This window comes from Dermacentor silvarum, chromosome 1 (assembly GCF_013339745.2).
Source record: "Dermacentor silvarum isolate Dsil-2018 chromosome 1, BIME_Dsil_1.4, whole genome shotgun sequence".
Classification (NCBI taxonomy): Eukaryota; Metazoa; Arthropoda; class Arachnida; order Ixodida; family Ixodidae; genus Dermacentor; species Dermacentor silvarum.
In genome coordinates, this window is record NC_051154.1 from 450,058,324 (window position 1) to 450,067,754 (window position 9,431).

The following is a 9,431-nucleotide window of genomic DNA, read 5'->3' on the forward strand; positions in this document are numbered from 1 at the left end:
GCAACTTCAATCAATTGCTCGCCATATGACACTTCTGCTATGGAATTCACCGGGTTTCACCAACTCACGTTTGCTCTCTTGACCCTAACTTGCGACTTCGCCTACCACCTGGACTCGCCCGTCGTGAAACAACTTTACTGTGCCGTATGTGGTTGGGTGTTGCATTTACCAACGCCTATTCGTTCCTAATGGGGATGGCCAACAGTGCGGCACGCAATTTGTGCGGGTGCGACGAGACTTTCGAGCACCTTCTGTGTCACTGTCCATCTTTTGACTCTCAACGACGTATTCTCCAAGCTAAGCTCAACCTGTTAGATGACAGAACGCTCTCGGAAGATTCTTGGGCCATGGCCTATGCATTCTTGCATGCAAAAGGCCACAAAAGCGCTTCTGCAGTTCGTGAAGAGTACTGGATTGTACGAACGCTTGTGACAGCGGAGATTCCTCTTTGTCTGTCTCTGCGAATGACTGACTCCAATTTTTTTCCTTTTCTCTCCTTATCTATTCTTGCCTTTTCCCCCTCCCCAAGTGTAGGGTAGCCAACCGGGCACGTCCTTGGTTAACCTCCCTACTTTTCCCTCTTCGTTTATCTCTCTCTCGCATACTGGAAGATCCTCCTCCCCATCTGCAGAGCAAGAAGAAATCAGAATGTGTGATTACTGTGAGGTTAGGGGTCGTGCAAGTATCGTATTATATAAAATTAAGCCTTTTGATATGAATGCGGCATTGAAAGCAGTTTACTATGGTCACAAGTCATAACTTTCTTTGGGCTAAGGCTAACTCTGTGGAAAATACATGAGCAGAGGTGTAGTACTTACTCAATTGCAACAAGGATTTTTTTTTTCTTTAAGGTGTTTGTTGTTTGAAGCCAACCCTTGCGTTACATGCGAATAACAGCAAAATTCGTATTTCACGGGACCACAAGAATTCTCCGAATTAGAGTTGTGGGAACAGAGTTTGCTCTCCAATATTGATCAATCTACGGTGCGGGAAACTTTGGGGCGGCATACGCCAAAACTGCGCGTGAATGGTCACCTCGAGAACAGCGCGACACACCCTATGGCGGCCCGTGACGTACGATCGCCTGCGTCCGAGGATAGATGGATGGATGGAAACTTTTATTGAGCGATGGTACGATTCGCGGTGAGTCTTCGAAGATCGGAGGCTCTTGGTCTCGCGGGGGGGGGGGGGTAGAGGGGGGGGGGGCTCAGTCCAGGGCTCCACTCGCTTGTCAATCAGGCTAAGCTGATCGTCCAAGGCCTCGCTGGCTAACAGCGACTCCCACCGCTCCGCGCTCGGGTGTTGGATGGGGGTAAGCCAGTAATCTCAGGACACGCCCATGTTATGTGGAATAGAGTGGCTTTCTCGGAACTCCACGGGCAGCGTGAAGGGTATGCCGTGGGGTGGACATTGCTGATGAGGTGGAGAATGGGGTAGGTACCTGCCTGGATAAGTCTCCAGCTGGTAGCCTCCTCTTTGGTGAGTGAGCGATGAGGGGGGGGGGAGAGGTTTATCTTCGGGTCTCTTATAATAATTTATAATGGACGAATAGTCACACGGTACTGGAACGGGTGCTTCAGGGGCAGGGTGATCGGGTACTCGGCTTGTATACCCTCGAGCGACCCTGTCCGCCGCCTGCATGGTTTCCTTCCAGCCCGGCGTGGCCAGGTGTCCATATGATCTTATGCCTGGTCGGAGGTGTTCGAATGTGCAGCTGTTCGCCAGCCTCATGTGCCCTAAGGAGGATATTGAGCGCAGGTTGAGAAACGCGTCCTTTCAGGTAATTGCGGCAGGCGGTCTGGTAGTCCGTGAGAACGTGAAACGACCGTCGTAGCTTGTTGCCGTGAGCGATGGCAAGTGCGATGGCAACTTCTTCAGCCACCGTGATGTTGTAGCAGAGGAGGGAGGCACTGGCTAGCTCTATGTGGTGGTGGCTGTGGACGATCGCTACTGCTCGAGTGCGGGTGGTGTGATACAGTGCTGCGTCGGTGTAGGAAGTGGTGTTGTTCTCACCGTACGTGAGAGCTAAGGCCTCAACTCGTGCTTCCCGTCGACCCTGGCGCAGCAGGGGGTCCATGTTGCGGGGGATAGGCGCAACGGTAAGTGTTGAGTGCACATGATCTGGGACTAGGTGGAGTCGGGCTGCCTCCCGGAGGGTACCAGAGTGTCCGAGGAGCAGCAGGACGGCGCGGCCTGTGGGTGTGAGCGTTAAGCGCTGGAGCTGAGTCCGCATTTGTGCTTCGCATAGTTCCGTGAAGGTGTTATGTACCCCCATGGCAAGGAGTTTGCTCGTTGGGGCGCCAGGGGGGAGCTTTAAGGCCACCCGATAGGCCCGACGCATCATGGCGTGAATTTGGTCGCGTTCTTGCTGATTTAGGTGATGGTAGGGGAGGCCGTAGACGATTCGACTCACTATCAGACTTCGAACGAGCTTGAGAGTATCTTCTTCCCGCATGCCATGGCGGCGGGTGGTGACACGGGCAATCATGCGGGCCACTTGCAGCGTTGTGTTGCGCAAGAGTGTGAGGCTATGTGTGGCGCGACGGTTGGATTGCAGCCACGCACCTAACACTCTGATGATGGAGCGTTCGGGGACGACTTTGCCAGCCAGGAGGACCCGGATGGGGTTTTTCTGGGCAGTCTGGCGGGGCTGGGTTGTGGAGTGGCGAACTCGGAGCAGCTCGGATTTTTCGGTAGATTAGGCCAGCCCGCGGGCATGCACATATTTCTCGACACACGTGGCGGCTTGCTGGAGGTTGTATTCTTTTTCGCCGAGAGAGCGCTGTGTAGCCCAAACCGTGACATCGTCCGCATACATGGCATGGCGAACACCCTCGATGTGTTGGAGTTGATGTGCCAGGCCCACCATGGCCACGTTGAAAAGGAGCGGGGAGATGACCAAACCCTGCGGCGTACCCTTATTAGGGACTACGAGTTTGTTCTGCTCGGATCGTCCCCATCCCGACAGTGCCAGTGCGATCGGTCAGGAATGCTTTGACGTAGTTGAAGACATGGTGGCCGCAGTTCAGGGCTGCAAGGCCTTTGAGAATGGCTGGGTGGCTAACGTTGTCAAATGCTCCCTTGATATCAAGCGCCATGATGACGTTTTCACCATAGCGGAGTACGGGTTCAATGACTTCCTCTTTTAGTTGGAGGAGGACGTCTTGAGTGGACAGATGCGCACGGAACCCGAACATCGTGTGTGGGAGCAGGTTGCCATCTTCGAGGTAGGTCTGAAGGCGGAAGGTGATCACGCGTTTGAAAAGCTTGCCCAGACACAAAGTAAGGGAGACTGGACGCAGGTTCTCGATTTGCAACTTCTTGCCTGGTTTCGGGATAAGGATCACCTCGGCATCCTTCCACTCCGGGGGGATGGTGCCGTTCTGCCAGTGGGTGTTCAAGAACGCCGTGATAACTTGCAGGGCGGTGTCATTGAGGTTACGGATAAGCGAATATATAATGCTGTCAGTCCCGGCAGCAGTGTTGCGTGTGCTTGCGCGGACGGCCGCCTGCAGCAACAAGATTCCGCGGAGGCACCTCGGAAAAATGGCATGGTTTTACTTGCTGTTGCTCCAGTTTTCGGCACGGCGTACTCTCGTCGCGGAAGCGAAAACGAACAATTTTTAAAAGCGGCCGAAAGCGCTTGTCGTACCAAGGTCAAGTCACATGGTAGCGAAGGCGAGGCTGAAATTCGCTTGCAAGCCAATGATCAGCGACATAAATTATGGTCGTGCGATTAAACCGAGACTACATCTCACGGGAAAAACACCAGTTGTTGAAAATTATGCATCCAATACGTCTCCAATGGACATATTTTAAAAAGTACAGACAATTCTAATAGAATAGGAAAATGTGAAGCCACAGGCTGTTTGCTTCCATCGACGAATAATTATGAATACAAAACTGTGCAGGCTTTCTAAAGTGTGTTCGTGGCAATGCGTGCTGAGATATGTCGAGATTGTATTACTTTATTTAAAACTGTAATGCTGTGAAAACTCTCTTATGCATAGCCATAAAAGTAATGGCTGAATATATAGTGTTAATCTTATAAGATTTGATCAATAACTTTATTTTGGTATTGCCTTGTAAATAAATATGTTTTGGCTATTTTTTTCGCACCAGAGAAACTAAAGGTGCACGCGTGCTTCACTAACACAGCACGCGTGCTGTGTTAGTGAAGATTAAAGTGTGGTTTTGTGAATAATTTCAATGCAATGTTGATTTTATTTTAACACCGACATAACAGATGTGTGTTAGTACTAGTGACACATGTATAAGCTAATTCGTTTCGAAATATGTTTGGACTCATCGCTCTGAATTCACGCAAAACTATCAATCATCAGCAGTGTAATGTGTGCCGTTATAGAATGAGATCTATTAATATAGATATGTGTATTCACGGTAGAATTTGACGCGATCTTGTGGCGACTCTTGTTACTTACTACACTTCATTTATATTATTGTGTGATCAGTATATACGATGTCATGGTGATGTTATGTGAGCTGGCGCAGTAGACTACTTGGCGTAACAAGCCTCGAAGGGCAAATGCTGATTTTTCCGCCGAGAAGTTGGCCCTGCGAAATACAGATGGCGTTGACGTGCCTCCATAAGCCACCATTGCAGGACGTATGGGCTTCTATGGCACCTTCACTGCCATGCGTACCTATACCTTGGTCGCACTTTGTGAGATGCGTGCGGCGCTTTTTACTCACGTATTCGCCCCCATCGTGTCCACATTCGCGGTGCGCTGCGGTTGAGTGCCCCACATTCGTTGTCACGCTAAGTTCGAGTCATCATCATCACCACCCTATATTTAGGTCCACAGCAGGATGAAGGCTAAATAGCACGGATGAATTCCTGCTATCTCCAATTACCCCTGTCTTGCGCTAGATGATTCCAACTTGCGCCTGCAAATTTCTTGAATTCGTCGCCCCAGTTCGAGCAAATATGCGCAAATACATCAAATGCTTACCAATATTTGGCGCCCGAAACTCTTGCAACGCTGCTTCGCACCAGTTATTGGTTATTATTTATGCAAAAAAATTATCAATAAGCAAGACCAGTTGAAAGAATGAAGACAGCACATTTCGGATACCCAAACAGAGACGAGGTAGAGTTGTCCGTGCTGGAGCTGTGGTCTGAAAAAAAAAATGGAATAAGTTTTATGCTTACACACAATGCAATTGAAGGAACAAATTTCAGCACTTTTTTCCGCAAAACGGTGCTTTCAATGCATGTGAGTCAACTCTTACTATATCTTGTGGGATTTATGCTAATAGTATGGCAGGAAAATTTATTAATTCAAATTATTATTTTAACTGCCACTATATTGAAGTAACAGGTAATGCTGCTTTCTCAATACTGATCGGTTTCTTACAACTAAATTATCTTGTATGTGAATTTCTTATTCACTTGTCAATAAGGCATTGGCCCCGCAGGGGCGTTTGCGTAAGCAGGCGTTTGGTGTGTTGCGACACCACTGACCCGAGCACATGGGGGTTGGAACCTCCCGCGTCTAACCGTGCGCGGCTTAGCCGTGTCCGGGGAAAAGGGGATCCTGGGGGTTGAGCCGATGCCGGGCGTTTGGACCTTTACGGCCCCTCGGCGGAGGCAACACACCCTTTTGGCCTCGGCTTCACGTAGACGGCACCCCCGGACTGACCCACCCGGGGGAAATCGGTAGTTGCCTTTCCCGGGGTGCCTCTCGTCTCTCTCCAACCTTCGTCTTTCTCTCTCACTTTCCATCTTTCCTATCTTCTGTTCACTCCGTTTTACTTCCAATTTTCCTGGCAGCAAGGGTTAACCTGGTGTAATTTAACCAACCTTGGGTCTATTATATTAGGTTATAGTGGCTATGTACAGCTGGCGTCTGCGTCTCCTTCGGGTCTCGTAGCGTCCCCTTGTTGGGCTCGGTGGTGGGCGGCTGGCATAGCTAGCGAAATCATAGTTACCTTTATGGCCTTTTCGTCGTTCCCCCGACCCCTTGATCGCCCTCATAAATGAGGCCGCACCGAAGAAGTTTTCAAGTTTTTTGGCCACCAAGTAGATAACTTTCCACGATTTCACGTGATACACCCTGAGAAACTGAAAAGTCAGCGAGAATCATCTCACCTTTCCTGGTTGTGAAATCACTGACGGAAGCTTTTGGCCCAGGTTATAAAGTCTCCAAGTTGGCACGCGGTGATCTACTTCTTGAACTCCGTGATAAAATGCAATATGAAAGCTACCTAATCTTGTGTCTTTCGGGGCCATTCCAGTGAGTGTCACTCCTCACCGTTCTATGACACCATTCGTGGTGTCATCTCCGATGATGATCTAATGAACCTATACCGAGACTGAACTTTTGGAGGGATGGGGTGACCAGAATGTCATCAATGTGAAAAGAATTAAGATGAGGCGTGATGGTAAAGAGATTCAAACCAAGCATCTAATCCCTAACATTCGGCTCAAGTGTGATTCCCGAGATTAGCGAGACAGGCTATGTAAAGATCCGAGTCAGGCCCTATATCCCGAATCCCCTCCGCTGCTCCAAATTGCCAGAGGTTGGCCACAGTTCTCAGAACTGCCGAGGCCGAATAACGTGGGCCAAATGTGCCGTATGAACATCCGTCTGAATCTGTGTGAACGCGCCACACTGTGTGAATTGTGATGGGGAGCACGCTGCGTACCCGCGGTCCTGTCCATCTTGGAAGAAGGAGAAAGAGATCGTAACGATAAAAGTCAAAGAAAACATATAATTCAAAGAAGCACGAAGGCGGGTTTCCTACCTACCGAAGAGTAGCTTTGCGAAGTGGCTGCGTCAGGGAGGCAGCGCCACAACGGCCTCCGGCGGCTGTCAGGCCAACACACAGTGAGCCGGCGGTGACGCCCATCCGGCCCCTCGGCGGCTGGCAGCTAGCGCTGCGCCGCCATCCCAGAAGAAGGGGCCATCGACCTTCGGGCTGGTGGCCTCAAGGGTCTCGTCTCTTGAGACGAGGCCCCGACGTTCAACACAGCGCTTGCAAGAGCGCATGTCCAGCGCCTTACAAGAGGCGATGGACACAACAACCAGCCAGACGGCGCCATCAGCGCCTAGGGAGCAGCGAGATTCTTGCGATCGCTCCAGAAAAGAAAAATCCCGCATCACAGGGCCCGACAAAGGCTCTGTGAACGGATTTGCATTGCCTGAACACACAGCACAAACACCTCTTCAATATGAACGCGCAAATATTACAATGGAACGTTAGGGGTCTCCTTCATAACTGATGATGTCAAAGAGCTCCTTAAATATAGTCCGAGGGTGCTGTGTGTCCAGGGAGACGCATCTCAAAGCAGAAAACACGAACTATTTAAGCCAATATGCCATTTTTCGCAAGGACCGCGACGACGCTACCGCCTCATCGGCGGTGTTCGCTATAATAGTCGATACAGGTGTTGCCTGTCGGCAATTAAACTTTCGAACTTCCCTTGAGGCAGTTGCTGTCCGAGCAGTACTGTTCGGTAAGCTAGTAACAATTAGTTCGATTTACATCCCTCCTAGTTATCAACTTTCCAAGACACAGTTTGAAAGCTTCATTGATGAACTTCCTCCGCCATACATAGTTGTTGGTGATGTGAACGCTCATAGCCCCTTATGGGGCGACTGTCGTTTAGATGCGCGAGAGCGCCTTATAAAAATTTTCTGCTTTCTTCAGGCGCATCTATACTTAACAAGAAAGACTGAACTTATTACAGCGTTACACATAACACTTACTCAGCCATTGACTTAAGTATAGTTTCGAGTACTCTATTGCGTATCTGGAGTGGTCTGTTCTCAGGAACCCCTTTGGCAGCGACCATTTCCCAATTATGCTAAACTTAACGAAAGAAGATACATGCTTGCCACATTTTCCTCGATGGAATATGGACTCGGCTAACTGGGAAATGTTCCGAGAGCTTACGTTTTAGGCAGAGAAGAAATTGCTGTTTTTAATGTAGAAGACGCTGTTGTATACATAACAAGTTCATTACTGGCGCTGCGGCTAAATGTATTAAGCAAACTAGCGGACTAGCTAATTAGCGTCGCATCCCATGGTGGAACGACGAATCTCGGAAAGCGCGTAAAGATGAAAACAAAGCTTGCAGACTGCTTCGCAATTCTCCCAACCGTTGAAAACCTCATTCATGTTAAACAGATCAAATCACAAGGCAGGAGAACACATCGACAAGCAAAGAGGGAAAGTTGGGATAGGTATATCTCCAGCATAAATTCGTACACCGATGAAAGAAAAGTCTGGAATCGGGTAAATAACCTAATAGGTCGGGAGTCGCATCCCCTACCCTTAGTAAGTAAACAAGGTGATAGCATGGAAGAACAGGCGGATTGTCTAGGCGAACATCTTGATTATGTCTCATGTGCATCGCACTATACCGAAACATTCCTGAGATTCAAAGAACGCGAAGAATGGCGACCCCTAAATCGCAATGGCTCATCGAGTGAGGCCTACAATTGTCCATTTACTTTAGCTGAACTTAAAGCATCTCTCTCTTGTTGCAACAACTCGGCGTCAGGTGGCGATCGTATCATGTACGAAATGATTAAGTACTTACACCCCGAAACACTGAAACACTCTTGTCTCTTTTTAATGCCATGTGGTGGTTGGCTGTATTCCGGCGTCATGGAAAGAAGCCATAGTTATCCCGGTACTTAAAGAAGGCAAAGACCCGCCCTTAGCCAGCACTACAGGCCAATAGCTCTAACAAGCTGCCTGTGCAAGCTGTATAAAAAATGATACCGGCGCTTAATTGCTTCCTAGAAAACACAAAATACTGGACACCTTCCAGTGTGGTTTCGAGAAGGTATGTCTACAACAGACCACCTTGTCCGCATTGAGACATATATTAGAGATGCTTTCATACATAAGCAGTTCTGTCTGTCTGTATTCCTAGACCTAGAGAAAGCTTACGACACCACATGGCGCTTTGGAATTCTCCGAGATCTTTCGGTGATGGGTGTTCGTGGCAATGCTAACACAATCGAAAGTTACCTCACTAATCGCACATTTCGCGTAGGATGGGCAGAGCTTTGTCTAGTCATTCACACAAGAAACTGGTGTGCCGCAGGGAGGCGTGCTTAGTTGCCCACTATTTATTGAAAAATGAATTCCCTGCACACAGTCATCCACGCGCAATGTTTTATTCCGTTTATGTCGACGATGTGCAAATAGCCTTCAAGTCATGCAATATTGCCATCTGCGAACGACAAGTGCAGCTTGTAATAAACAAATTGTCCAAATGGGCTGATGAAAATGGTTTTTAAGGTAAATGCCCGAACAGCACTTGCGTACTCTTCACTAAAAGACAGGCGTAACGCGTCCCAAGTAGTGGATCAGGAGATGCGCTCTCCTTTGAGCAGCGAGCACAATAGTAGGAATTCATTTTAGATTTAAACTACATTTATTCACTCAATCTT